Raw genomic sequence first — 25,449 nt, 5'->3', positions numbered from 1 at the left:
TTTGATGTTGTTTGTCAGTGCATCTTGAGTACAGTGGGATCTGTGTTACAGTGTTTTAACTGCTGTGTTTTGCACTGTTATGTCTTAAAGTAGCGTTAAGTATTTGCTGTATAAGACAAATTATCTTCCCAGGATGAAGAATTTGTCAGAGGGAAAGGAAAAAATATGAATAAAGTTTTAAAATAAGATACTAATGTTTTATTTATTTATTATTTCCCTCCTTCTTCTTCTGTTTCTCTTAATACTGATTTTCGTGAGAACATTATCATCAGTTCAATTCTTTAACCAAATCACTGACTGCAGATCTTGTAGCTAATGTTCTTTCCCTGTGAGGAATGTAATGCATTGTTACAGAATGAGATGCTGCATGTAGTATTTCTCTTGAATATAAGTCAAGCTAGGGTGTATAATTACACTTGTATAAGCATAATGATTTCTTTTGTCATGCTAAATCTGGGAAGAGTGGCTGATGCATCTAAAGGCTTTGCTGCCATTCAATGAGACCTGGATGGGCTGGAGAGTTGGATGGAGAGGAACCTGAAGGAGTTCAACAAAGGCAAGTATAGAGTCCCATGCCTGGGCAAGAAGAACCACCTGCACTGGTACAGGTGAGGGGCTGACCTGCTGGAATGGAGCTCTTCAGAGAAGGACCTGGGTGTCCTGGTGTGCAACAGGTAGACTGCGAGTCAATAGTGAGGCCACATCTTGACGCTGTGTCCAGTTTTTGGGTACTCAGCTTAAGAAAGACAGGGAACTTCTGGAAAGAACCCAGAGGAGGGCCACATGGATGACTGGAGTCCTGGAGCATCTCTCTTATGAGGAAAGAATGAAAGCCCAGGGACCGTTCAGCCTGGAGAAGAGATGGCTGAGGGGGAATCTTATTAGTGCTGGGTGGGAGTCAAGTGGATGGGGCCAGGTTCTTTTCAGAGGTGTGTGGTGACAGGGACAAGGAGCAATGGACACAAACTGGAACACAGGAAGTTCCATCTGAACATAAGGAAAAACTTCTTTACTGTGAGGGTGACAGAGCACTGGAACAGGCTGCTCAGAGAGGCTGTGGAGTCTCCTTCTCTGGAGATATTCAAAACCTGCCTGGATGTTTTCCTGCATAACCTTTTGTAGGGAACCTGCTTTAGTGAAGGGGATGGGCCGGTTGATTTTCCAGAGGTCCCTTCCAACCCCTACAGTTCTTTGGTTCTTTGAGTAAATATTGCCTCCCTCTCTTGATGGTAGAAGCATCTTAATCAAATGCAGAACTATGGACATCACTGAGCATATGTACTTCTGAGAAGAGGAGAGAGAGTTCTATTTAGAGGGGGTATCCCAGAGCTATAGGTTCATCAAACACACAGGAAAGCAAAAGGAAGAAGTTGAAAGAGGAATTTCTAAAGTTTTATTTTTGAAGCAGCTGCCTTTGGAGTAGCTTTTTAACAGAAGTGGCTGCAGCAGAGTAAACTACTTCTGAAATTAATACGAAGAGGGAAGGTTGGGGATTTGTTGAAATGTTGCTGAACAAAATAAAAATCAGAGATGTCATCTCAATGTGTAAATACCCAACAGTAAGACTCTATCAGAAGATATGGAGAAGTGAGTCAAAGTAGAAAAGGAGACAAACTAATTGTTACAGTAGTTTACAAAGCAAGACACGTAAAGAAAGATAAGTATATTTTAATGATTGTTAATGCAGTTTATCTCTGATTATGCTGAACTTAGTAAAATAGAATATGAAATGGGTTAAAATTGGAGGCAAAAGGCGTGGAGTTAGAAGCTAGTGCAGAGCAAGGGGAACGGTTTAGTTGCTAAGTATTAACACTAAGCATGTCATGGATGTTAATGCAAAATATGTAAAGTAGCCTGGAAAGGTGGAAAAATGATGTGGAACTCTAATCTGAGACATAAAATCCTGCGATTTATTCCTGACTTCTGAACAAACGTCCCAAAGCATAGATGATAACGCATCAGGATTACAGGTCTAACCTCTGCCCAAATGTTGATGGATGTGAGGGGGAGAAAATGTACACTAACAATTAAAAATAATTCAGACTGATTTATAGGCTGGATTTCTTCTGGCCTTTTGAAAATTTGGCTTTTCAGAGTGGAGTGTGTGATCGTTAATTCTGCTAGTCACTGTTGTTATGGGATTTTCAGCTCTTGTAGCTGTACCCAGCCTTGTAGCTGTGTAATTATACTGTAACTGCATCCAATTTCTGCATACTTGTAACTTATGAGGCCTGAGAGGCCTCCTATTGCAGGTGCTGCACAGTGAGGCCTATCCAGGGGTTGCTGCGGGCACTCGTTCTGCTTTCAAACTCTCCCTTCTCACTTAGAAACTCTGCACAAATGGGATTAGATGGAGTTTCTCAGTGATTTCTAGAGGGACCTCACAATGCTCAAAACAAAAACCAGTAGATGATTTTCTAAGGACATCTTCAGTACGTTTCTTCTATGTGCGTGAGCTGTGAGACATCAAGATCTGGGCAAAGCCTGAGTGTCCAGTGGGAGCAGGGAGGTGATTGTCCCTCTCTACTCTGCCCTTGTGAGGTCCCATCTGGAGTACCGTGTCCTGGTCTGGAGCCCTCAGTACAAGAAAGACAGGGAGTTGCTGGGGAAGGTCCAGAGGAGGACCACAAAGATGATGGTTGGAGCACTACCCATATGAAGACACGCTGAGGGAGCTGGGCTTGTTTAGCCTCGAGAAGAGAAGGCTGTGGGTGAGTTCAGTGCAGCCTTTCAGTAGCTAAAGGGAGCCTACAAACAGGAGGGGAATCAACTCTTCGGAAAGATAGATAGCAGCAGAACAAGGGGAAATGGTTTTAAGTAGAAGGAGAGAAGATTTAGATTGGATGTCAGGGGAAAGATCTTTACTGTGAGAGTGGTGAGGTGCTGGAACAGGTTGCCCAGAGAGCTTGTGGATGCCCTGTCTCTGGAGGTATTCAAGGCCAAGTTGGATGGGGCCCTGGGCAGCCTGCTCTAGTATTAAATGTGCACCATGGCTCTGCCTGCGGTGGGGGGTTGGAGCTTTATGATCCCTGAGGTCCCTTCCAACCTGGGCCATTCTGTGATTCTGAGTGCAGCTCCTCCTTCTGGTACCCACTGAATTCTGGAGGAAGGGAAGGAGAAGAGAGCTCTTTCTGCTATTTGTCTGGATGAGGATCCTGATCCACTGATCTTTTTTCCTTCTGGAGACTGCCTATTAAGTGCAGTCTGTATGCAGGAGAAGGGTGACTTCTTATTCAAATAATGGTTATATTAGTAGTCTTTATTCTCCTTCCGGTCTGAGCCACTCAGTTGCTAATACCTTTTCAGTCTTCTAGGTTCTCTTCCCTGATGGAAAGCAGTATTTTAAATTGAAAATCGATGCTGAGCCTACGAGAGATTGTCCAAAAAGAGCTAAAACTGACTCATATTTTATTATTGCTGAGGTTAATAATAGTATTTGAAGTCTCTCTTTTCATGTTTTGTCTGTGTCAGGATTTATCAGCTTCTTACAGTGAATAATCAGACTGTTTTTCTTTCTTGTGCTCATCTACTGCAGTTCATTGTCTTGTCTGTGATGCTTCAGTTTCTTAGCTGAATATTAATATGCTCATTATTTGTGTTAACATCAGTTACCGAGTTAAGAAATGAAACTAACTGGCTAATTACATTCATCTTCAGAACTGGGGATTTGAGAATTGAAACGTAGGCACTGATACAGGAAAAAATAATTGTTTTTGTTAGAACTGGAAATCTTTTCAAGTTCTGTGTGGTTGTACTGCTTGACCTTCTTCAGATGACTCTTGTCACAATGTCCCTAATTTTAATATAGGCATACTTTGTATTCCTTTTATTCAGTCTAACACTAACTTTGGTCATTAAGAAATAGCATTTTGTCCGTGAGAGTAAATTCCTTTTGCATTCTATCCATTATATTATGGGCTAACAGTACTACAGTATTCAAGAAAGTATACAAGATGACAGATGCCTGAGGATGCTTCTCCAAAGTTGGACATTTATTTGCTCCTTGAATGCCTATGACTTTTTAGCTCTTAAAAAAGCAGGCTTTGATCTCTCTGATATGAAAACTTAGAAATTCTCAGGTGAAATTGGTATTTCAGGAGAGTTCTTATAAAACATGAGGTTTTATGGTATACATATACCATATAACCATATGGTCTGTATAGTGTATATATATACAATTATACCATATATATATGGTATATCATATATCAGATGAGAACTACAAGGGCTGCTCTGAAAGTGATGCCTCCTATTTATTCTGTTGGCCCATGACATCAGAGGTGGATGTTTGTAGTATGGCAGTAGAGGTTGAACCTTTCCACCAGTATTCTGTTACCTTTTGTTGCTGTGTGACAGATGGCAGCAGAGGGGCAGGCTGACCAAATAGTGACTGACGTGAAAACATGGATGAAGCAAAGGTGTGTTCATTCACTTCATGCATGCAGAAAAAAGTGGCACTCGCTGACATTCATCAGTGCTCAATGAATGTTCATGGAGCACAAACAGTGGATGTGAGCACAGTGAGGCAGTAGGTGGTACATTTCAGCAGCATCAACAACAGGTCACTTCCACTGGTGCAGATTTTAATGAGTGCAGCATGCAGGTTCCTTTTCATTGCTGGTGAAAACGCACAGCTAATGGTGGTGACTGTGTTGAAAAAACAGTGCTTTGTAGCTGAGAATTTGCTTTATCAAATAGGGTTATTGTTCTCCTGCTAGCTGTTATAGATTCCATGGAAATAAATAGGAGGCAGTACTTCTGGAGGGATCTATGCATTATTAGAATGTGAAGTAATTTGCTCATGCATATGCTTAGCAGTAAAAATTTCTGTCCCTATTAGAAAACAGTGGTTACTGCTGCAGAAGTTTGACTTTCATCAAGTTCTCCTGGTAATCTGAACCGAGTGTTACTCTGATTATATTGTACTCTCTGGAATAATGAATGATAATGCAGTAAGCAGTGTTCTTTATAATTTGTTAATCTATATCTGATCCAGTGGACAAATATGCTCCCCAGACTTCCAAGTGAAGGGTGTGCTGGTGACTGAACTGGCTGTTCACACACTGGTTAAAGCCTGCCAAGCTAGGCTAGGGAGCAGAAGCTAATGGCTGTAGGATGCTGGGGTGGCTTCTGTGGTTGGGTTGAATGGTAGGGTGCAAGCGAGCTAAAACACAACAGTCCCACTGGCTGGTTTTGCACATGACCTATTTCTAAACTTCCTTATGTCCTTACCCTGACCTCCAAGCAAAGTAGATCTTCAGAATAAGACTCCTGACATGCAGTCAAAGGAAGGGAATTAAAAAATCCATCCTGTCTGCTGGATACAGCCAGTAAGAGTCAGTGTTGGCATGGCTGTCATCAATGCTCAACTTCCATGTTGGGAATTGCACTTTTCAGTTTTTATCTTTGTCTGTGAAAGGGCTTTACCTCTTGTGCACAGGATGTGCTAAAAGGCTTTTGCTGACAGGACTGAGAACAATATTAGAATTCAGCGCTCTAATAAGGAAGTTAAAGAAACTTATAACCCAAATGAACTAGCTCTCAAAGGGTTTTGATATAGCTGAAATAACCAAGTGCCTGTTCAGCTTAAGTGTGGAGAATTACTACTTTCTAGTTCGAACAGCTGTTCACTTCTAAGTCTGATCTCTGCTTTCCTCACTCTATAATTACCTACATTTGTATTGGCTTATTTGGCTGTTTCCAGTAAATGTACTTGAGCTGTAACAGAAATGTAGACTTAATTTAAACTGAGTCTAAGTAAAAACTAAGTAACTTACAGAAAATGTTGAGAGATGAAGGTGATTGATGCTGAATGGGAAAGATTGATTTCACCATGCACGTGTTATGATTTGCTGGCATTGGTGTTGACATCATTTAGAAAACCAAATATTATTTCTGAGAGTGTCTCACCCACCCCAAATTGTCAGAGTTCTTTATTTTGAACGGTGATGACTAAAGACATTTTTCATACCTGTGCAGCATTCATGAGAAATGGCACGTGGCATTTCACAACTGTGAGCAAGACTGCAATCCTCTGCTATCACAAAGGCTTCATAGTCTTTTTAAAACTTATTTGATGCGCATTATTCAGACTCTTATTCTGTAAAACCCATGACATTCAGTATGGTTTTGTGAGAGCATATTAATAGAACTCTTTCAAAAATGGAAGTGATTTTAAAGCTGACACTTAGGAAAAAAATTGCCAGTGTCAGCAAGAAGTTTGGTAATAGTACTGAACTGTGTGCATGGGGAACAGATGTGGATAAAAGCAGTTGAACTTAACTGCTCTCCAGGTAATGCATCTGGATGTGGAGTCCTGAACAGACAAATATGGTTGAGGTACAGAATCCAAATCCTCGCTTGTAGAGAAATGAGTATACAACGCTGCAATGCAAAAGCAACTTACCCTGCTTATGCCTACTAAGTGTTGTAAGGTGCACTTTCCTTCCACCAGAAGGTGTTGTTCTACGTATATATTTTATAGTTCAGTAACAAATTTCACAAATTTTCCTTTAGAGTAACACTGTGGAAAGAGTTTGCTGCAGTAGGAGCTTCAGCTTCCTTCTACTGCCCTGGTACACAGTGCTATTGTTCACACCAATCGTGGCTTTCAGAAAATAAAACTCACTATTTCCGCCCTTTGGTCCCTGGGAAGGAGATTAGAGAACTGAGCAGAAGTAGGTGACTTTTGCTCTTTGAAGGCTGTGGGAGTGTATATATTTCATAGTCTTCCATCTTGCACAGTGGTCTGTTCGGATCTGTTTGTTGGTACAGAAGTATGTACAAAAAAAAGGCATGGCTGTCCCTCTGCTTCCCATATGTTCAGTCTGAGGGAGTCCGACATGTCCCTGACATTTGGGCCGTGCAGCCACATGCTACCTCGAATCTATTGTGAAAATGGAGGAATTTCTTATTGTTTTCTCTTAAGAAATCAAAGTAGCTGTCTGCTGTCAAATATTAACTTCAGTTTCAGAAAGGAAAAATACTTTTTAAATATGAAAAGTGAGAATATCTCATGCTTGACAAGGATTTCATTGAAGTCAATGAAGCGTGAGTAAGGCTAGCAGAGCTGAAACCTGCAACACAAAGAGCTGAAGAATCTGAAGTATTAAAGCTGGAAACTTTCTTTGTACATGTGCAAGGACAGGTTGTTTGAAGTTAAAATACAATATTGTTTACAGTGGCTAAGGGCATAGAAACAGCATCAGCTTTCTGATAAGGCTTTTTTTCTTCAGGTGTGGTACACAAGGGGTAAGAGAAACAGGAGCAGTTTAGTAACTGAGAGGAGAGAGAACAGTGAGCTGAGTGCGCAGTGCTGAAAGAAAGCTTTATGCAAAGAATTTTTTCTATTATTTTTCATGGTGTGTGGGCAATACATTGGAAGATCTTTCTGAGAGAAGGCAGGAGAGCTCTGATAACTGGTAAGCATGTTAAACTTCAAATGAAAACGTTTGAACAACTTTACAGCAGCTGCTAGCAAGCAGCGTGGAATAAAAAGTAGAATAAAATCCAGTGCTTCTTAAGAGGAACTTCTGTTTTTAGCATATACTCTTGTTTTCTTCAAGTAAGTGGAAGGGAATTGGATATAAAGGATATAGATTATTCTACCATGCTCTATGAATTAATCTTATTTATTTTCCAAACAGCAGTCGGTCAGTGATTACCTATTTGGGAGATGAGGGCAATCGATGCAAATATTACCTAAAAGTTCCTTGTTTTTTGGAAACACCTTTAAAAAATTAAAGAAGAGACTCAGGAACTAAAATCTACCATTAATAAAGTAAAAACTTCTCTAAGAGGAAGGTGTCTAATGATCAATGTCTGATGACTCACAGTACTCTTATTATATGGGTATCTTCAGCGAGCCACCGTGCTACTTTGTTGTGCCAAGCAGAATGGCTTCCCTGTGCATTTGCTCTGTCATGGGTGTTGCTGTATAGCAGTTTTTTAAGCAGCTTTTATTATAGTCATAAAATACTCCCTGTGTATGAATCAGTGGGCCATTATAATCCCTAATGTGATTTGATAGACTGAACTCGATACAAGCGTTTGGATATGGTTGGATATGGATATTGTCTCAGCTTAAGCATTTGGATATAATTAATACCTCCATGTACTAAACCTTCATTTGTATATTTTTATTTATTTATGTATTTGTTTTTGAGCTTAAGCCAGGCTTTCTGTTCTTCATGTTAACAAATAAAGGTCAGGATCAATACCTCTTAGCTGCTGCTGTTTTGTCTGTTGTTGCATATAACCATGTCTGCCATATGGAGTTTATGGAGTAAGAGGAAAAAGGACTACACAGACTGAGATTATTCTTCAGGATTATCCGCTCTCATGTCTTAATGGTCTCTTCCAACCCAAACCATTCTATGAATCTATGAGTCTGTGTATGTTTAAATAATATTGTCTGCCTGCCCTGTTAACAAAGTTAACATGAGACCAAAGATACTGAACTGAGACAACAAAGCCACCAGTGTTTTATCATTGGCTTTGGAATATATTCTGTTGATGGCAATGTGAAAGACAGGCTAGTTTTATTTTGGGTAGCATATTAATTTGAGTAGCAAATGTGCATACTTGTCTAGTAGATGTAAACAGTGAATTTTGAAATTGAAGATAATAGTTAATGCATATCTGGTATTGTAAGGTAACTCAATAGATTAAGGAAAAGTTCCTGGCAGTAAATTTTCCTATGCATTTTTATTACCCTCCCCCCACCCCCCTTTAAAATTCAGAAGGGACTTGCATTTGTCTGTTGTCACAGAAATCAAATCTAGAAATGTATCAAGAGCCTCAAATCTTTTCTAAAGCTGAAACTTTTGAAGTAACCCTTTTGCAGATGGTTACTGGAACCTTGCTTATAACAGCATAGGGCAGTACATAAGTTGCTCTCTGGCTGATTCTTCTGTAGGTGCACTGTCCAATATTATCTGCAGCAGCTGTTGCCTTCCGCAGTCTCAAGGAACCAGCATGCGAGGCAGCATTTTTTGCTGTGCTGGACCCTTTTCCACTGAGATTCTCCTTCTGTTCCCTTTTTTTATTTATTTTTCCCCTGCTCCAGTGCTGTGTAGGAAGAAAACAAGCTCTTTCTGTTATGAACATATGGAACAAATACAGAAAGTATACAATGAAAATGCAGTATGGTCGGCAGTTGCTTTATATATGTTTGATGAGGTCCAGATACATCTGGGTACACTGAAAATAATCCAAGTATTCACTGCCAAGCGCTTAATTCAGCAGAAGACTACTGTGGGCTGGCTTTTTGATTCAGGTGTTATGGTTACAAAGATTATGAATATAGTATAATGTACAACACTGATGACAAGAATTTAGATTTCTAACATCTAAAGCTGAATTTTATTCAACTTCAGTTAATTTTATTTGTAACAAAGTTAATGTTACAGCAGCATAAACTGAAAAGCTCCTTAGAGATGGTAAGCTCTTTACACACAGTGGGAAAGGCAGTGTGGTAGCGGTGTTGGGTTATATACAAAATGCTTTTGACCATGTTGAGAAATACAGTAAGTTACAGTAGAGTTTGTGTCTCCAAATGCTGCCATTACCCCCATCAGTCTGTTACCAAAGAAAACTGTTTGCCATACTTCCCCATATTTTACTTTTTGTGTGTGTTTGTTCCAGTGAAGTGCCTCATTCAGCACTGATTTTAACAAAACAGAACGTGGAGTGACATGAGAAGGAACTTCACCTGAGGGGAATGTTCCTCCGTTGACCTTGTCTGAACTGATTTGAAATGCTTTAGGGCTGAGGTACGGTCAGTAAACCAGATTCTAATTTCACTGAATCACACAATCACATGGCCCGGGTGCCTTCCAACCACCTCAGGGATCGTAAAGCTCCAACCCCCCCCTACCCTACCACAGGCAGGGCCACTAACCTCCACATTTAAAAGTAGATGAGGCTGCCCAGGACCCCATCCAACCTGGCCTTGAGCACCTCCAGGGACAGAGGTGCCTCTCTGGGCAGCCTGTGCCAGCACCTCACCACTCTCACAATAAAGAACTTCCCCCTGACATCCAACTAAACTGTTGTTTAGTTCAACTGTGAATCATGTGCAAATATTCTGTGCCTGGTAATGCTATGGTGCAGTAGAGGTGACTGCGTTGACTAAATTGGCCATTTGATAAGAAAAGGTGAGAGGTTTAATACTTAATCAGCTGGATGACGCCCAGTCTTTTTTATGTTCAAGGTGAAAGAAATGTGGACAGGCAGAAAATACATTTGTTCCCTGCAGAATTCATTTTTCTTTTTGAAAGGTCTCCTTTTCACAAATCAATTGTGTATATGCTAAAGATCCTATTCACACCATAAAATGCCTACATTTAGCTGTAGTTCAGCATGTTCATTTTCTATCTTAGTTCAGAGCCTAGAATGAAAATGCACCAATTTACCTGCATACTTCTTTCTTTGTGAGTTGCAAACTTGGAGCTAGAAAGCAATGGTAAGAAATTGGAATTTGAGCTTAGGCAGTCAGTGGAAGTGGATAAAAATTACAGATGGTGAAAGGCCTTACCCTTTTAGTGGCTGAAATTCCTTCTGCTCTAATCCCTGTACAGTTCCTTCCCTTTGGAGATTGCAGCTACTTATGCTGAATAGTGAAACCTTTCTAAAACTCAGTAGATGTCATTACAAAAGAAAAAAAGCAACAACACGTAGTGCAAATGCATGCAACCTTCTTCTCATATTCCCAGGTTTTAAGTCACTCAGTGTGGTCTCTGAAAGCTTAGTGAATCCTTCTCTGAAATGCTGATGGTTGGCAGAATAAAATTGTCTCAGCAATTTTCTGTTTTGTCCTTCTTCCTTACTGCTGAGCAGCATTAAAAGGAGTGACATACATTTTGATGGCAGTATTTTTGGGCGTAAGAAGCAGGCGTACCTGCTAAGCATGCTTGACTCTAAGTAGGAACAAACAGTCTACAGGCCAAACCACTATGTTGTTGAATGAATCGTGTCCAGTATTAGTTTAAAAAATAAAAGAAAGATTTAATTGTTTAATTGTTACATGTGTCACTACATTAAAGCTACTTAAAAATCATACATGGTCTATGCCAATATCTTGTTGCCTGCTTGAAAACATTGACCTGACTGGTAAAGTTAATCTTAGTTCTACTGAGTCATCACACTGTGTGATCAGCCATGGACCTCAGTATGGTGGCTGTAATTCTCAAGATGCCGTGGAGTTCTCAGAGATAAATGGTGTCACACAGAACTGCATGCAGGGGGATATTGCTGGGCTGATCGTTTCAGACAGCTAAGTTTTCTATTCATCCTCAGACAAACAGATGCAATTGCAGACTGGCTGACTGCTGTGAAATGCCGGGGATTTTAATTGAGAGTTGTGGAGTGCTTTCAAATGAAATGGAAAAGCTGTATAATTTAGGTTGCGTTAAAATAAAAGCATCAATATTTTAACAGGAATTTATGTGTGTTTTAAGCTTAAAAACAAAAAACAAGCACATCATTTGTGGGAGTTTAGGATCTTGAGCAGATAGTGTGTCTATTTCAAACACTTGAAATCTATGCTGATTGCTCTGTATGGCAGGTAATACAATTTTGAAAGGATTGAGACTGCTTATATTTATTAAATAATGGTTAACTTCCCTTTCCGTGTTTTTATTCATATATGTACTTTCCATCTCAGAAGCAAATCATAAGCCTTCAGAAGTTTTGGAAATTTCTCATTTGAGAAAATATATTTGACCTATTTATGGTTGTTTCATGATGGATATTGTTTGCTTAGAAGAAAATTCTGGAGGTAAAAGAAACCTGGAAGGGTCATTATAAGTCAAGAAGAATGTTACTGTGATTTATTTACCCGGTATCTCTGTTATTAGACAAATGGTCACTGAAACTTCACGTTGCTGCATAAACCACTTCCACAGAGCATGGTGGACAAGATTAGATGTGTGTATAAATACATATATTGTCTCAGAGTATTTTCACACCATAGGCTGTAATTAGCGAAACCAGAACTACTAAACTAGTTATCCCATTTATCTTGCTTATTTTGAGAAATCTTTAACAGCATTGTGGCGAAAAGGCATCCTGTAAAAAGATTGGCCTTATGTGAAATGAGCACAAAACATTTTGGCTGCAGGGTTTCTCTAAAGCTGTTTAATACAATCTCATTGCTCCAATACTTGTGAAACTGAGAAGTAGTAACTGGAAGTTGTGATGACTGTGCCTGTCTCCCATGGAAATGACTTCCTCCTTTGGCCAAACAAGCAGAGTAAGATAAAGCATATTTATGGTGTGTTTGCAGTAGAGATGTGTTATTTTAAAGATAAACTGGCAGGGATCGGGTGTCTTTATTATAAAATAGCTTTTTAAATAAAGACAACTGATGGTCCTCAGATGTGGGTAACACAAAAGCTATGTTTTTTTTTATGTCAGTTGGTGCTTTCTTATAGAAATAATAGGCAAAACTCAGTAAGCAACTCACTCTTTAAATGCAGTCCAGTAATACATTCTTTTGGTAGATGCAATAGTGAGCTTTTCATTCATCCAGACAGACTTTAATGACCACTGAAGAGTCCACTTTCTGGAGTACATGTTAAACGGGTAGAGTGCAGCAATGGGAAAGAAGGGGAAGCATTCTGATCTTTTGCTAAATATTGGCATCTTATGTCTGTAGATTAGGCCAAATTAGTTTGAAAAAATGCATCATAAGATAGGAATAAAGCTCTCACTTTTCAGTTGTTTTATAAATATGCTGTTTTTTCAAAAGTACAGCACTCTGGTGAACAAAACCTCTTATTTTGGTGTTGAGAGCCACAAAAGGAAGTGAAAGATGGGAGCCCTTCAGCATGTAGGCTGTACAGCTTGCTTTGGTGTGTGTGTTGAGGATGTGCACAGCAAGCAAGCTTGATATAGAAAGAGCTGTGTGGAGGGACAAGAAGAAGAAGTGAATTAATAATTTCTTAAATGCCCTTAGGTATCTTCTCAGGTAAGTTAATATATTACTGCAATTATATTTAAAATGTTGCACAATAATAAGAGTACAGTATAGGTGCCATCATTTTCCATGGAGCTTCTTTTCTTAAGGCAGATATTTAGTACAGTGAATATTTAAATGAAAAGCAGTTGTGGATTTGTCTTTTCTGAGATGTTAAGGGGGGAAAAGGAAAAAAAATTGTTTAAACTGTATTCTATTCTGCCAGCAATGCTATTTAGAATTAAAATGACTTTTTAATTCCTGAATGTAGTTCGTTAAAATTGAGTATCTATATATAATTATGCATAAGGAAAGCAGAAGTATCTCTCAGTGTGATTAATTAGAGATTCGAGGGCAAGGCAGAAATTATTCAGCTCTGTAGCCAGGATTTTCTGAACCAATTTAACAGTTAAATAGGTTGTTTTTTTTAAGGAAATGAGTTCAAGTTCTTCTGAAAACCAGTTCACTAATTTACAAGGCTAAATGCTGCATTTGTGTTTTCTAACTTTAGGCACGCAAACCAACAGATTCAGATACATAATTTGAAAGATTAACATTGGTAAGTATGTTCCTAAGTATTGTGGCTCTCGCTAGAAATATGACAAATATACAATGTCTGTATAAAATAAAAATTATTGCTTGCCCATTAATGGAGTGTTAAATTTGCCAGTAAGAGTAAAATCTAAACAGGGTAAATGGCATCTGCAGACTGCTGAGGTTTGTAGTCCGGTGAAAATGTGAGTTCTGGAATGCAGTAATTAGATGGGGTAGTCAATACTTGTTAATGAAGCCTGTGCTTGTGATCCATCTTTAAAGGGAGAGAAAAGCAATACTGCCCTTCCTGTGGAGCCCTTATTGACCTGCTGCAGCAGCTGCTGTCTACTCCCACAGCTCAGTTAGAATAACTAACACGCTTCCCTTAAGAATAAAATAGTCTGTTTTCCAAAAGTGATGGAAGTGTTTCAAGAATACAGAACAAAATGCTGCTGCTAGAGGATAATGCAATGTGAGGTGTTTGGCAGACAAACTTTAGACACTCTTCTCTGTGTGTTCTAAAAAATGCCCTCTGAAAGAGAGACTGGTGCTGCTTAATTCCACTAACTGTATGGGATGCCTATGCAATAGCCAGGCGTGTTACTGCACTTGAATGTGTGTTTTGTCCACTCTTTTATTCATGCTTTTCCTATGATGTGTTTTTTCTGATTTTTGTGGGGTTTTTTTGTTTTTTGTTGTTTTTTTCCTGGGATGCCAACTTCTAGGAGGTGATCAGAATAGCAGGCTTATGGCAGCAACCTCTTCTTTATTGTAGCTGTCAAAGCAAGTTTGCTGGGATCAAAGATAGTGAAATGGTTTCTCTTAGAACCGAGTCTTTGCATAGTGTTTCTTTGAAGGCTGTTCTAAATCTGGCTTAAGATGTGGAATATGTCACTGAGGTCTTTGTCATCCCATTTATTTCTGCAGCTACAGGGGGAAGTACCAAGGTTTGGGAGTTGCTTGTTTTCTCATGATAGAGGAAAGCTATTACTTTTTATTTTGGAGTGAAATAAATAAAATTGTTAACTTTTGGAAATTCCTTTATAAAACATTGTAATCAGTTTTATTCGGGATGACTGCCCAGCCATGAGCAAGAAAGCTAGTCAAAGCAACAAATTCTGTTTCTTCAATTGATTGTGCTTGTAATGCTTATTGGCATGATTTGGTAGTGTTCAAGGCTGTTCTTAGAAACTCGTATAGTAGTCTATAACCATCAGTAGCTTGTGATACAGTTCAGTGCTCCCAGAGCATTTACACCTAAAGGAAGATGTCCCTTGCCTTTGCTGACCCCTGGGCTCTATTTTTTCTTGATGTATCTTCCAAGCTCACCACTGGTATAGTTGGATTCAGTTTTTCTTATCCTTTAACAAAGCTTCAGATATTTAAAGTATTTTCCTTCTTAATTAATACTGAGAACAACAACCATTAATTTAATAAAACAAAGACTCCTTGAGAGTGTGTTTTGTCATGACTGCTCCAACTTGGTATTTGCAAGACATGGTGACAGACAGCTGATTTTAATGGTGATCTTTAGATAGTCAGCTTAATCCTACAGGCATTTAAAACTTCATTGCTTTTGTGTGTACAAGATACCAACACAAACTTGTAGCTGGTTGAGCTGTTAGCATATTGAAATAGCTTCTAGGCTTTTATCAAGTGCTTTGTTTGTAGCTGGTTTATGTTCTGATATTTGCAGACCTTTACGTCTTCTGTGCTAAAGTTAGTTAAGTGAGATACTGATCTTTATGTGGAGGTAACTCCCAATAAACCTTGTGTGCTCATAGGTAAAGTTTATGAATTCAGCTAGGTTGGAACCATAGAGAGGCAGTGTCTTTTGCACTGATAGATGAATAGGGAGAGAAGGAAAAGTAGGAAGCCAGGCTTTTGAGTCTACTGAATCACTGGAGGAGTCCAAACCAAAGTTGAAAGCAGCAGTTTAGACTTATTTTTTCCCTTCTGTCTGATAAATCTTCTTGCAGTTCTAAACTTGAACTATGGCTGAGGCTTTATTTAGGGAAATGTAATGTCAAAGTACAAGTTTATATGATTAAGGAATGAGCTATATTGAGTCTGCTTGTACTGTCTGACAGATGAAAGGCCTTATTTAAATTTAGATGCTTCCTCTGTGTTGCCTTGATGGAACCGTAAAGTACTTCTCCTCAGATGGGGCTCAGTATGCTTTGAAGTAAAGAGGGAAAAAAGTGATGCTTTAAACAAGGCATTTGTGGTATTGTAGAAGTTCTGGGAACACAGTGGAAAGAACTGATGTTCTGTGTAGAAAATACAATTTTCAAGGGAAAATATTTGCTTAGAAGAAAGTATATTAAAATGAAGTTGATGATTCCAGTTCTGTAAGTTTCACTGAAGCCAGGCGTAGGGGGAAGAGGAGGAGTTCAGTTTTGTCTTTGTAAATTCAAAGAACAAAGCATAGTTGGCTTACATACTTGTCATTGTTTCTGGATGAAGTGTCTGTCACCCATTTAAAAGAAAAAGCTGAAAAAACCCCAAACATGCACTGTATAAACCATTGACACACACACACAGAAAACCTCCATTTCCTCAAGACCAAAACCAAATGACCTAAGCTTCAAAAATGGAAGAAACATTAATTTGTACCAAACCTGTGGTTACTTCTTTTGTAAGCTTTATCAGGGAGGGATTTCTGAATCTTTTGTAAGAAGCACCTATTATGTATGAATTTTGAGAGAGAAGCAGCTTGTAAATTGAGGTTCCTGCATTGCACTGGAGATGATAGTGCTATTTGCAGTTTGCAAAGCAAAACCTTCACAAGAGGTCTAAGCGTTGCTGTTGCCATATTTCTTCCACCCTTTCTTCCATGCATTCCAATGACTGTCTTGTGGAGTTTGATTCTCATGCTTCAAGCATATTTACATACAATGCTTAGTAAGGCCAGGTCCTGAAGCGTGTTGTTACATAGACTTTCAGCTCAGTGCCTTTCTATTCATATACTTGGCCTCAGCTCTCACCAAGCTTTTTCCCAGACTACTGAAGAATACATGAATGCAGCTTTCCTGCTCATTCTAAGTGCTGTCCATAGGTCTTCTGTCCTAGAGGAGGAATGGTGGCATCCTATCCAGAAATGTTGATCTAGTGAGGTGGTTCTGTCAGGAACTTTGGGCCTAAAATATTAATTCTCAATTGAAAAATCAAAGCTCTTATATAGGTTTTAGCTCGAGTCAGAACAGAACAGGACATTTTCCTTTCTCTTTTCTTTCCTTCATTTTATTTTATTTTATTTTATTTTATTTTATTTTATTTTATTTTATTTTATTTTATTTTATTTTATTTTATTTTATTTTATTTTATTTTATTTTATTTTATATTTTTATTTAGTGATCTGCTTCAGGGCTTGCCAGCCATTGCTTTGCACAAGGTGCTGACTGGCTTAAAAGTTCATGTTCTCTCCTGGCTTCCTTGGACTTCTGGAAGATCTCTTATCTAAGAGGACTTCTATCTGTGCTGAAGTCCTAGTGCTGTATTCTTTGATCCACTACTGTGTTATGTGAACCTCACATGATTTTTTTTTTTCTGTTCTTGGCTTCGGGATCCTGACATTGTCTTGAGATAGCTCCTGTAATTCAAACTGCACCAAACAGTGAGATTTATGGAGCAGAAAGACTGTAATACACAACACTGTTACTGCAATGCAAAACATTCCTGATGAAATATAGTCTTTATGTAGTGGAGTAGTTGTCCGAGGTATCACAGAGAATAGCTTGTTCCTTTATGAAACTTGACTTGTACTTGTTTTAAAAACAAAAACAAAACCTAACAAAAAGTAAACGTTCCTCTCAGTAAGTTTATCTCCCTCTAGTAGTCAAAATGAAACTGGTGATCCAATGACAGGGCGTGCAATTGGGCTTATTTTTAAAACTTCCTTCTTGAATGGATTCCAAAGAAGTATTCTTATCTTTGTAACTCAGGGAGGCACAGCCAGCATATAGCAGACACTGCTAAACTTGATAAACCTTCTTTGAACTTTTACTCATCTCGACACTTGAACTTTGAATATCATATCACTGGTGTAAATATACGCATATCAAAAGACAGGATTGATGTTTTTTAGGGAGGGTTGTGTGGTTTTTTATTTTATTTTATTTATTTCATTTTAAATAAGTATTTTACTAACTTGTGCGTCTTGAAAATCTATTTATTTAATATTTAAAGTTTGTTTAAAATGCTCTTGAATGTAGTCAAACTGGACTTAGGACAAACCTCTCTGATTGCTTGTTCAGTTTTTAGTATCTTCTCTCTTCTGTGTCCCTAGATATGATTCTAGAGGCACAAGCAGGATTTTGAGGTTCCTGTTTTATGTCCAAGTAGTTTCTGTAAGCAGAAAAGTAAATGACTGACTGGCAGCTTTTTCAACAGGAAATGTATGTAGCCTTCTTGATTTGTCTGACCATTACTGAAAGAGACAAGGATGCTGATTACTTGGAAAGAGCAGTGAAATACAATAACCATGATTTCATAGAGTCATAGAATGACTTGGGTTGGAAGTGACCTTAAAGCCCACCTAGCCCCAGCCTCCTGCCATGGGCAGGGCTGCCACCCAGCAGCTCAGGCTGCCCAGGGCCCCATCCAACCTGGTCTTGAATGCTTCCAGGGGTGGGGCACCCACAGCTTTCATTTCTTCTGCTTTCATAATGGTTTAATGCTTTAATGAATGGTTCAGTAGCAGTAGAATTCTGCCCTTTTTGATGATGAAGTTGTGTGGTTCCATTTTTTATTGTTCTTATTGTGTAGATTTTTCAGTTTTTATAACAATACTTGTTGATAGTCACCTAGCCTTCATGCAAACAATCACCTTTGGTGTGGAGTAGCTTCCCCCTACCTCCCACACATACTGTGTACTGGTCACCCTTGTAACTAATTAGGTACAAAATTACATCTTGTCAGTTCCCTCAAAAGTGGTAAACTTTAGACCGTTTGTTTGCTTCTGAGTAAATAGAATGGACTGCAGAACTTCTGTCTGCAATAAATATTTCCTTGTTGTTTGAGTGGTTAAAATAAGTCACAGGTGATTCTGAGGGTGTTAAAGGATGTGACAAAGTGTTTGTCGATCTGACTTTCTTCCTGCATCTGTCTTGAATAGTTTGTTTTTTTTCCCCCAGCTGAATCTGTATGTGATATATTCAAAAACAAAGTGCAGATGATTTATAATGAGTCACTTTTGCACTTGGCTTGCACACCTTTACATCCTTCTTCTTTTATCACCTGTTTGTGAGGTTCCTGGTAAGCTCCCAGAGATATCACAAAGATGATATGTTCATCCTTTACATCACTTCTGATATCAGTGTCATGTTTTACAGACAAATTTTTACTTAAAGAAACAAACCAAACCCAAACCCTGCCAAACCAAAACAGAAGTCAGACTTCAGATAGAAGCGCACTGTAGTGTGGGAAAAACAGTTGCTCTCTCTTGGGTTACTTTTGACCAGATATAGCCCTATTCAGACCTAAAATACTTGAAAATATATAAATCACCAGTGCTTCTCAAAAAATACCGAGATAGCATTGCTGAGAGCCTTATGCATGAGTAATCTTAAAATACTGAGAGAAGTTTAATATAGGCTGTCTGCCCAGGAGTGTCATGCATTGCCCAGTAAAAATAGATCTGTTGTGATATAGTAGCAGTTTAGAAGTAGTCTCCTTTGGAGTGGGATGTGCAGAACTAATTTCAGAGCTGTACATGGGGGACTGGCAACTCTTTAAGTAGGACGTGAGCAGGAAAAAAGGAACTTCAGTAGCATTTTTGGAATAGTTGTTTTGATGCCGAACCTGAGAAATGGCAAGATGAATTTTCAATTCCTAGGAATCCTGGAAATTCACTGTCTGCTTCATGGAATTTTTCCATACAAGGTCTGTGTTTGAACTCCCCGGTTGCATTTTTCTAATACACTTTTAGAACAGCTAACTCTTTAAACTTGGCATAGAGAGACAGCTGCAGCCCTAAAATGATCCTTGGCACTTTACTGCTTTCCCCAGCTGGCAAGTTTTCCTGTTGTTTTCCTTTTCCCTTTTGTGTAAGTCAGTTGATGATATTTGTTTGTTCTGTAATGGGGAAGCAGTTTCCTCCATCTGATATTAGAACAAAGTCTGGTTTTTATTTTGATTTCTGGTTCGCTTTTTTCTCATGCAGCTACTTACAAATACCATGTGTGCCATCCAGAACTGTGTGCTCATTTTTCTCGGTTTATATTCCTTGCTTTAAAATGTCTGCACAACCTCCAGTAATTAATGACTGTTTCCTTCGTAGCCAGTGGCATTATTAATGCTGTAGTTACCCACATCTGTACAGAGAATGAAGGAATAAGCTGAGGACAGAAAAATTCTCTATAAAACCAAAGAACTGGAACTTAGATCTCTAAAAGCATTTCAGTAGCTTACCTCTTTTCTCTTTTGTCACGAAGTTTTGTCATTTTAAGTTCTCCATGCAGGCTATAACATAGTAATTCTTTCATTAATTCCTATTTGGATAGCAGTGTTTCTCCCTATGCTTGTTTTTTTTTTTTGTTGTTGTTCATGGATGACTTCGCTTGCGTGGTTCAAAGCGTCTCTAAAGCAAAATGCCAATTCTTTTAAAGTTGTTTGTGCTGTTAAAAATGAGAAGGACAGAGTGGTGTAGTGAACTTCTTTGAAAAGAATTATCATGGCCTGTCTCAGAGAATGTGAACCTACTTGCCTGAACGAATGGATTTATTAAAACAACTTCTACATCTTTTCTGTGTTATGGTCTCTGTCTTCTGTAATCTCCCTTTTAAGCTTAATCTCTGTTGTCCCAGATTAGTCCTAGAAGTTATTTCTCCCTACCACAAATAAACCATTTAGAAATATTTAGAGATAAGCAAAAATTCCAGGAAATTTGCTTGTGACTTTAGCTAAGGTCCAAGGTTGTGGTGCATATCATCCATGCAAAACGCCCTCGGACTTATTTTCTATGAATAATGATAAATTGATATTATTTAGGCTTTCCTGCTTCCTTTGTTCCCCACCCCTTCCACCACTGAATAGAAGCCAAAGACCCCAAACAAAATGTCGGTTTGACATTTAGTGAGTCCTTTTTTATTTTCCTTCATACAAATAGTTGTTCAATGCCTTTGTATACAAAAAATGTAAAAATCCTTGTTCTTCTATGAGGTTACTGAATACTAAAACTCCTCAAAGGATCATTTGAGGGAAAAAAAACAAAACAAAACGATTATGCCAAATTGATCTCGTCTCTTTCTTGTTTGTTTTCTTTTTGTCATATGCACGGACACTTCAGAAAAGGTTTAAAACACTTCAAGCTCATCAGATGAAGAATAATAACGAGTAACTGTTACAGCTTGTGTTGTTGTGATACTTCAGATTATACTCAAACAATTTGCTCAGTGTTTAATCGTCACATTTGAGCTTATAGGAGGAGCCACTTAATCCCGCTGTGCTTACATTTCTTGGAATCTTGCTCTTTGGGTAGGAAAGGTGTGGTAAAATGGGATTATTTTGGCTTCCAATGTAATTTTAGTTACTGGAGCACAATGTTCGATTGGTAGGCCAGTCAATTTACATGTACTGCCTAGAAGACAGGAAGAGAGTAATTCCTTATTCTTGGGTTAATTCTGGAGTTGACACTGTTTCATATTTATAACGGTTAATTACCTGGACAGTGGGAAGAAGGGCATGCTCAGCAAGTTTGTAGATGATGCTGAATGGAGGCAGAGGATTTGGTAAGGGTAGGGTAGAGGAGCTATTCAGAAGGACCTTGTCAAGTTGGATAAATGGATTGACTGAGAACTCCTGCTGTTCATCATGGGCAAATCAGAATTATCTGAGCTTCAACATCTCTGGGCAATAGTACAAGCTGGTGTTCAGAGAGCAGCACTGCAGAAAATTATATGGGGAGCTGGTGAATAAATTGTATGTGAGTAAGCAGTGTGCCCTCATGGTGAAGTGGAACCAACTGCAGCAGGTTTAGGAAAGTGATTAGTGACAGTTCTGAAGGTGTAAAATTGTCAAACCATGTGTCAAGACATACAGAGAAGATGAATTAAATTGTTGGAAAACGCAAAGCTGACCCTTTTTGAAAAAAAAATTGTTTTTAAAGGCATGAAAGAACATTGTGCTCTTCTAGGCTGCAGTATTTTACATAGGCATCTGATTTCACCGTCGTGTTAAGGATATCCTAAGACTTAAAAAGACTAGGAAGCAGTAAGAGTAGAAAGAGGAGGAAAAATAAGTAGGAATGTTTTCACTCAGAATACAGTGAGCCATCATTGTGGGTGCACATGGCTTGGCAAGAGGCAGGGCATTCGTTCAGAATTTTTCACTTGAAGGGACAAGGACTCAAATGAAGTCCAAAAAAAAAGTCCAAACCTCAAACTCTCTTTCTGTCTGTTTCTTTCTTGTATTGATCATCTAAATACTATGATATTTAAAAAAAATAAAAAAAAAACCAACAAAACAACAACAACAACAAAAAACCAACTTGCCAATATTTTCACAATAGTAATATTGATATCATGAATGATTTCTGGAGTTATTTTAAGTTTTCTTGGCCCTTGCTACATTAAATGGTTGTCTTGTATGATGCAGTCGATTCATATAATTTAGCATTCAGGAGGATGCAAAGAGAATGTGCAAGTGTAAGGGTGGCCAGATGGTGGCAACCTGGTGTGACTTGAACATGATAAATAGTAACTGTAGGGCCTGGCTTGCTTACAAGCTTAAAAACACAGTCACCTCACTACACCAAACAAAAGCAATATGAGGGGATTGAGTGTACCCTCAGTAACTTTGCACATGACACTAAGTTGGGAAGAAGTGTTCAGGGTAGGAAGGCCCTACAGAGTGATTGGGATAGTTTAGATTGATAGGTGAGGCCAGTTGTGCGAGGTTCAGCAAGACCAAATGCCAGATCCCATAATCTGGCCACAACAGCCCCATACAACTCAAGATTTGAGGCAGAGTGGCTGGAAAGCTGCGGGTGGAAAAGGGTCTGAGGGTTTAGGTTGTCAGTCAGCTGAACAGGAGCGAGCAGTGTGCCCAGGAGGACAAGAAAGCCAATGGCATCCTGGCTTGTATCAGAAATAGGGTAGCCAGCAGGAGCAGGGGGGTGATCATCCCCCATATTTGGCATTGGTGAGGCTGCATCTTGAGTACTGTGCCTGTTTTGAGCCACTCACAACAGGAAATACATTGAGGTCCTTGAGTATGTCCAGAGAAAGCCGACAAAACTGTAAAGGATCTGGAACAAATCTTATGAGGAATGGCTGAAGGAACTGGGGTTGTTTCGTCTGGAGGAGTGTCAGGGAGACCTGATCACTGCTCTTTACAATGGCCTGAAAGGAGGCTGTGATAAGGTTGGAGTTGGCCTCCTTCCCCAGGTGACTAGCAATAGGATGGAAGATAATGGCCTCAAGTTGTGCCAGGGGAAGTTCAGGTTGGATGTTAGGAAAAATTTCTTTTCAGAAAGAGTGGTAATACATTGGAACAGACAGCCCAGGTGAGTTGGGTAGTCACCATCCCTGGATATGTTCAAGAACTGTGTGGATGTAGCAATGAGGGGCATGGTTAGTGAGTAAGGTAGTGATGGGTTGACAGTTGGACTTCTTGATCTTAGAGACCTCTTCCAACCTTGATGATTTTATGATTTCTGGACTCATAAGCATGTTTGTGTTTTCTGATAGCTCCTCTTTTCCTTTAGCTTTCTTGTTTGTAAATCTACAAGCCATAAGGTGCACCTGGAGAACTTCAAATGTTACCCACATTTTCTCATTTTCTTTTTTGAGGAGTTTGGTTGTCTTTCTTCTTGTCTGCTCTACTGAAATTGGATGCTGAGTAGATGAGTCTAAAGTTCTGTAAGGCTGCTGTTTACAGAGTACCTGAAGCTCTGTCACTTAGTTGTGAAGTAGTTTGCAAGGCAACAGAATCTAAAAAGGATTATTCATATATCTTGTTTGCTTATTCAAATGAAAAAAAAAAAGAGTTTGAGTACAATCAAACCTGGCTATTGTTTTCCCCCTCAAAATGCTGGAAATGAAAGAGAATGTGGTGTTAACTTGGAAAAATTCCTCTGTACAGTCATAACATTTTTGCTTATTTTGATTTAGCAGTAGGTAGTCTTCCTAAAATACAGTTCCTTGGCACACTAGTTTTAATATTCAGCAAAGATGTATGCTGTTGAAGGAAGGGGGAAGGGAAAATAGTGAGGATGTTTACCGTTATGTATCCTGAGAGAGCTTCTCAGCTCTTTCTGCTCCCAACTCTAAACAACATAATTCCTCGAATCTCCAGAGACAGCTGAGGAAGACAGTATGGCTTCTTGTGGTTTACAGTGTCCTCAGAGTCTAAATACTTATAACTGGAGCCTTTTTTGGCTTCAGCATTTCCTGAATTCTTGATGACAACAAAATGGTTGATTTTTCCTATAAATCAGCAGAGATGTTTCTGACTCTAGCTGCTGCTTTATAGGAAGATGGCAGACATGTAGAATGCATTTATGTGCAAAGGACAGTGTCCTCCACTGCTTCTAAATTGCGTGGTGTCAAATGGAGGATTAACATCCTATTTTAGCATTGCTTTTGGTAAACCCCAAATGTAGATGCCTCTGGTCTGATGACAGAGTGTCTTAAATTTGGATGTGCTGAATCTTCTCCAAATTGAGGAGCAGATGCATTTTGGAGATAATTTGTTTTCAATCACATAGTACTGAATTAAAAATCTAGTCTGGAGTGCCCTGTCAGTTCTGAAGCTTACAGGTGTGAATGTCACAACTTATTAAAGTCTCTGCTTGTTACGGAATAGATTGACTGATTAATAACTCAATCTGAAACCTGTTGCACAAGAGATTTCTCCATACTGTATCTTATTATATTATGGGATTATATTAAAAAAGATGGTGACTGAAGCAGTAGAAATATGAGAAGATAGAAAAATCACTCTCGGGGCATAGCCTTAATTATTATTTCTTATTTAAAATTACATTAAGCCTTTTATAAAATAATAAATGTTAAAATCAATGGCAGTATAGTGTATGATGTAATGCTGTTGTATTCTAGGTAATTGTGGTTCAGATGAATACATGCTCTCTGTAGACTGTCAGATGCAGTCATTCATTTGTTGATAATAGCAGTTGTTCCTAATAGTGCTGAAATCAGGTGTAGTCTTGCAACGTTTTTACTGTGATCTCATTCAGTTTCATTCAGAAACCATTTCTTTCTATAATCTGAAATTGCAGGAAGAAATAGAAAGTAAGAATTCAATGTCTGCTATTGAATTGACAGGAGGTTGCTAGAAATAACGTGACCAAAAAAGTGGTTAAGATTTAGCTGCACTATAAAGGCGGTGGCTCTTCCCCCTGGAGTGGTCCCAGGCATGCACCCATTACTCAGCAACAACCAAAGTGTCAGTGTGCTATTAGTGCTGTGTCTACTGAAACCAGGGCACAGGGTGGGCAGTGCTGTGCATTGCTGACTCAAGTGGTGGCAAATAACTGTATGTATTTTGATACACTGGCTGAAAACAGTGCTCTGAACAGCAAAGAATATGCAGCCATGCCTTCCATTTTGATAAAGGAGTTTGAGAATAAGTTTCAGGAGTGCCAGAAAAATCAGTTTGTGTTTGCAACACCATTATCAGTTGATGTAAGTACATTACATGCAAACTTTCAAATGGAATATATGGAGTTGAAATTCAACTCAAAAATCTGATCATGTTTCTCTTCTAGGCTTTTATAAGACGTGTTACCAGAGGAAATATATCCTTTGCTTCACAACCACACCTTAATCATGTCGTATCTATTTGTCAGTATGCCAATTTGTGAACAGTTTTCAGGGATGAAGTACAGGAAGAGTAAAATTTCAAGAAAAGCTAAGCTGAGCACCTTGAGAGCTCACTCATAATGGCAACCACTGCCATAGAACCTGATTGATTTGGTAGTTTCACAAGAACAAGGT

General features: G+C 38.9%; 1 protein-coding gene across 3 annotated transcripts in view; it reads left to right on the top strand.

Annotated features, from left to right (window-relative positions):
* Window positions 1–25,449, top strand: part of LOC140257152 (protein bicaudal D homolog 1) — a 282,019-nt gene that overhangs the window by 173,081 nt on the left and 83,489 nt on the right. The window contains exons 1-2 of one of the 3 annotated variants that reach the window (XM_072346292.1): window positions 12,904–12,970; window positions 13,470–13,517. The exons of the other annotated variants lie outside the window; for them this stretch is intronic. The gene's annotated coding sequence lies outside the window, so the exon portion shown is untranslated. Of the gene's footprint in view, window positions 1–12,903; window positions 12,971–13,469; window positions 13,518–25,449 lie in introns of those variants that run through there. 3 annotated transcript variants of the gene reach the window in all.

Source organism: Excalfactoria chinensis, chromosome 1 (genome assembly GCF_039878825.1).
Source record: "Excalfactoria chinensis isolate bCotChi1 chromosome 1, bCotChi1.hap2, whole genome shotgun sequence".
In the NCBI taxonomy this organism is placed as follows: Eukaryota; Metazoa; Chordata; class Aves; order Galliformes; family Phasianidae; genus Excalfactoria; species Excalfactoria chinensis.
The sequence above is the reverse complement of the archived record's forward strand: the minus strand, read 5'-3'. Positions and strand labels throughout refer to the sequence as shown.